Source organism: Lampetra planeri, chromosome 48 (assembly GCF_965212315.1).
Source record: "Lampetra planeri chromosome 48, kcLamPlan1.2.h2, whole genome shotgun sequence".
Lineage (NCBI taxonomy): Eukaryota > Metazoa > Chordata > Hyperoartia > Petromyzontiformes > Petromyzontidae > Lampetra > Lampetra planeri.
The window spans coordinates 7089141-7094762 of record NC_136154.1 but is presented as its reverse complement, the minus strand read 5'-3'; positions in this window follow the sequence as shown (position 1 = coordinate 7094762).

The following is a 5622-nucleotide window of genomic DNA, read 5'->3' as shown; positions in this document are numbered from 1 at the left end:
GCTGCGCCAACGAGGATTGGGGGAGGGCGGTGGGGGAGGCGAGGGAGGGAGAAAGGGAGGGAGGTGAGGGAGGGATGGAGGTGAGGGAGGTGATAAAGGGGGGTGAGGGTGGGAGGGAGGGAGGTGAGGAAGGGGGGTGAGGGTGGGATGGAGGGAGGTGAGGAAGGTAGGTGAGGAAGGGAGGGAGGTGAGGGAGGGAGGTGAGGGTGGGAGGTGAGGGAGGTGAGGAAGGGGGGTGAGGGTGGGAGGGAGGTGAGGGAGAGAGGGGAGTTCAATAAAACGTTGTCGACAAAAAATATCTAACCAACTGTAACCCGTGTAAAACCCGTGTCAATGTTCAACGTAAACATTAATTTCAATTAACGCGAAATCGTAACGCAACAACGACAACAAAACCCCCCAAACGTCGGGTTCTATAAATTGCTCAGACGGTAAAATGCGTACGCATCGAACCGACGACCATGCCTTCTCCCACGGCGTTGTCGATGTTTGAACCAAAAAGAGCAGACAGGTGGACTCCTCCACAAATCTGGCTGTCGCCTGATGAAGCTGGTTGTAATTATTGGCGAAACGTCGTACTCAGATTGTAAATGTTGTGGCTTGGCTCTCCAATACACAACCGGTGTGCTGTACTATTATACTACACTACTATACACCACACTATACACTAGACTAAACACTACTACACTATACACTACACTATACACTACTATACACTACACTATACACTACACTATACACTACACTATACACTACTATACACTACACGATACACTACACTATACACTACTATACACTACACTATACACTACTATACACTACACTATACACTACTATACACTACACTATACACTACTGTACACTACACACTACACTACTATAGACAACACTATATACTACTATACACTACACTATACACTACTATACACTACACTATACACTACTATTTACTACACTATACGCTAGTGCTGTACTATTGATTAATTGTCACGTTCTGTTTATGTGACAACCCTTACTAAGTGGCTGCGTCGGGTGTTGGCGAGTTTTAACGACACATATATTTACACGAAATAACCCCAAAAAAACCTACGTGTTAAACTGAAAGATTCATACTAAAGGCATTTTTGGGGGGTTAGATCACATAAAGTATAAATGTTGTGTCGTAACCCTCCGCCCCCCCCCCCCCCCATACAGCCAGTAAGGTTTGTCACGTAAACAAAACGCGCCAATTAGTTTACTACTTCAGCCCACCGGTGTGTTGGAGAGTAAATCCACAAAATTCACAATGTGAGTGGCACCGTGACGTGTCGCTGGCAGAGGTGGGACAAAGTCATTGTTATGCAAGTCCAAGTCGAGTCGCAAGTCATCAAATTCATGACTCGAGTCTGACTCGAGTCCAAGTCACATGACTCGAGTCCACATCTCAGAGGTGGGACAAAGTCATTGTTATGCAAGTCCAAGTCGAGTCGCAAGTCATCAAATTCATGACTCGAGTCTGACTCGAGTCCAAGTCACATGACTCGAGTCCACACCTCTGGTCGCTGGTAATGACATCAACCAGCTTCAGCAATCCCCACTGTCTTCTTGGTTCTTTCGGTAAATTCACGTAGAAGGGAAATAATAAAAATGAAACATAATAAAATTCTCACGACGTTTCGGCCACAACGCAAGCAGCCGTCCTCAGGTGAAGAACAGGTCTGTCGGAAAGACAGCGTCTGAATGAAAAAATACAATCCCCACTGCTTCCGGTCTTAGATCGAGCAGCAGGACAATGCCATCGCTGAACCCCATCAGGTGCAGAGATCAGAGACTGGAGGAGCGGGGCGTTTGTTGTAATTATATAACAGATTATTATTAAATCAGTTAATAACCATGTGTTTATTCTGTGAAGGAATACAGTTGTAAGATGTATTACTTTACATTCTTTGGGTCTTTTGGTAAAGTCACGTAGATAGGTTCAAAAAAATAACAAAAAAAACTACGACGTTTCCATCGCAACGCAAGCGGTCGTCCTCCTGATGGGAAAGAACGAGAGGAACCAAAACAATTTCACGGGTGCACGTGGGACTCTACGACACTTCCCGACACGTGGTCTGCCCCGGATGTTACATCATCATCGCGACAAAGAACTGCTCGCGCCCGAGTCAGATGATGGCGGTGGCGGCTCTGCCGGGCAGAGTGGGACCCTGAAACCACTGGGTTACGTCTCGATCGTGGTCGTGGTCAAACCAGGCAGACGCCCCACGGTGGCGAGGAGATGTTGATAACCTCGCCTGGTATACAGGAGGTCGTGGATTCGATCCCGACCCTGACGACGTCTGTTGTATGCTTGGGAGTTTGCGTGTCTCTCTGCCTGTGGTAGCGTGGAATTTTCTCCTGGTCTTGCCTCCGCATTTAGAATCGACATCGCGCGTTTAAAGTATTTGGCTGATATATATGACCACGTGATGATGATAAGCCACTTTGTTGAACTATCATTTGTGGCCAGGTCGCTTCTGAAAAAGAGCTACATAGCTTAGTGGGCGCCACAGTGGCTAGGAGATGTTAACTACCTCGCCTGGTATGCAGAATGTCATGGGTTCGATCCTGACCCTGACAAAGCCTGCTGTATATTTTGAGTTTGCATGTTCTGTCCGTGGTCGCGTGAACTTTTTCTCCGAGTCTTCCGGGTTTTCCCTCTATATTTAGAATCGATATCACGCGTTTAGAGTGTATGGCTGCTATACATATCCACACGATGAGGAAAAACCACTTCGTTGAACTATCATTTGTGGCCAGATTGCTTCTGAAAAAGAGCTATATAGCTCAGTGGGCGCCACGGTGGCTAGGAGATGTTAACTACCTCGCCTGTTATGCAGAAGTTCGTGGGTTCGATCCCGACCCTGACTATGCCTGTTGTATATTTCGAGTTTGCATGTTCTCTCCGCGGTCGCTTGGATTTTTCTCTGGGTTCTCCGGTTTTTCTCTTCACATTTACAATCAGCATCACTACGTATTTAAAGTATTTGGCTGCTATAAATTTCCACACGATGACGATAAACCAGGTCGATTTTCAAAATATAACTAATAGCTCAGTGGGCCTTACCTCGTAAAATAAAAAAAATATTTTTTTTTTACTTTTTTAGTTAATTCGTCTTAGTGCTTTGCTCGCCTTTCCTACACTTTTTTTTATTATTTGTTGTAACTTTCTGACCCCGTGCCCCTACTGGACATCTGTGAAAAAGAGCTTCATAGCTCAGTCGGCCTTACTTGGTAAAATAAAACAAATATAGTCGTAATATTTGAAACAAATTTTGCCAGTTTCTTTTTCTCAGTCCTGAACAGCAACAGCAGCCGATAATCTACGGTTCCATCCGTATCGGATCACACCTGGGGGTGGTGTTCACCGGCAAGCGCCTGGTGGCCGGGTGACCCACGTAACCCGGTCGGGCCCAGCCAGAAATGGTTACGTGGCACCCTCCTGTGGGCCCACCATCCGCAGGACGAAGGATGAGGGGCGGGTGCGATGCCAGTATGGCAGGGAGAAAGGATGGTCTCTGATGGACTGAACCTTGACGATGGACTATTGTGACGCGGAATGTCACCTCACTGGGGGGGGAAGAAGCCGGAGCTGGTGGAGGAGATGGAAAAGTATCAACTCGACATAGCCGGCCTCACTTCCACACGCAGCATTGGCACTGTAACCAATCGTCTCGATCGGAGGTGGTTTTTCTACTATTCCGGAGTAACCCCTGGTGGGAGGCCCCGGGCAGCAGAGGTCGCAACCGGGTACCCGATACCCGTACCCTACCCAATACCCGGCTACCCGTACCCGGCTGGGTACGGGTAGCCGTTTGCGACCCTGGTGCGGCCGAGTACGGGTACGGGTACGGGTAGGCCGTGAGTCACTGGTGAGTCACCGTTTGTCACTCATTTCGGGTAGTGTACGGGTAGGGAACGGGTACCCGTACTCGGCCGGGTACGGGTACCAATTTGCGACCCTGGTGCGGCCGGGTACGGGTAAGGAATCAAAACCCGTTTGCGACCTCTGCTGGGCAGGTGTGGTGATACTCACAAGCCCCCGGCTGGGTGCTGTTCAGTTGGAGTTTGTCCCAGTGGAGGAGAGGGTCGCCTCAATGAGACTTCCATCTCAGAGAGGAACACTGACTGTTGTCTGTGCTTATGCCAGAGGTCGCAACCGGGTACCCGATACCCGTACCCTACCCGATACCCGACCCTGGTGCGGCCGGGTACGGGTACGGATAGCCGCACGTGACTCACCCCAACCACTGAGTGAGAAGGCCGTGAGTCACTGGTGAGTAACCGTTTGTCACTCATTTCCCAACGTCTTGTTTCTTCTCACAATTCAAGTTCCTAGAATCAACCCACCCGCGCCTGCAACGTGGCTTCATCCCAGAGGTCGCAATCGGGTACCCGATACCCGTACCCTACCCGATACCCGGCTACCCGTACCCAGCCGAGTACGGGTACCCGTTTGCGACCCTGGTGCGGCCGGGTACGGGTAAGGAATCAAAATCCGTTTGCGACCTCTGGCTTATGCACCAAACAGCAGTTAATAATATTCAGCCTTCTTGGAGACGGTGGGTGCAGAGCTCGACAGTGCCGCCTACCGACTCCATAGTTCTATGGGTCTTTCGGTACAGCCACGTAGATAGAAAAATAATAAAAAATATCACGACATTTCAATTGCAACACAAGCAATCGTCTTCAGGTGAGAAGACGATTGCTTGTGTTGCGATGAAAACGATCTAAACGTCGTGATATTTTTTATTGATAATAGGGTTTTCCCCTGTTATCTGGCAACAAAACAGGTGTTAAGATGTTTAAACACCAAACTGAAACCTTTCACAAGTAATCATGTCTACATTAACCACAATGCCTGTGGTCAGAATGCAAACAAAACATCCTCTGATAATATATGCATTGTCCTTGAAACTGATTGGTCCACAGCAGAGACAGCTGAGACGAGGCTCAAAAGAAGGCTGTCTCTGGTGTGGACCAATGAGTTTCAAGGACAATGCATATATTATCAGAGGATGTTTTTGTTTCCATTCTTACTGGGTGACTTCAATGCTCATGTGGGACACGATGGAAATACCCGGAGAGGTGTGATTGGGAGGAATGCCCCCCCCCCTAATCTGAACCCAAACGGTAAGATGTTATTGTAATTCAGCACTCGTCATGGAATGTCAAGAACAAACACCATGTTCGAACACAAGGATGCTTATAAGCGTACATGATACCAGATCACCTTGGGCCTAAGGTCAATGACTGACTTTACCGGGCAAGTCCAACTGGGCGAAGACCCCAGGGACAGTCAAGGACACGCTGGTGGGACTATGTTGCTCCACTGGCCTGGGAACCCCTGGGAATTCCCTAGGAAGAACTAGATTATGTGTATAGTAGTGTGTACTGTGTAGTGTAGTAGCGTATAGTAAATGTGGTGCTGGAGTCTGTCGCCAGGGAAAGGGAGATCTGGACCGCCACTACTGAACACGCTGCCGCCGTGACCCTCACCAAGACGCGTGGATTGAGAAATGAATGGACGGCACCCCCCCCCCCCTACAGGCCCGACGAGACTGAAAGATGGACACTGACGTATCAACATTTGCAATCTCAGAT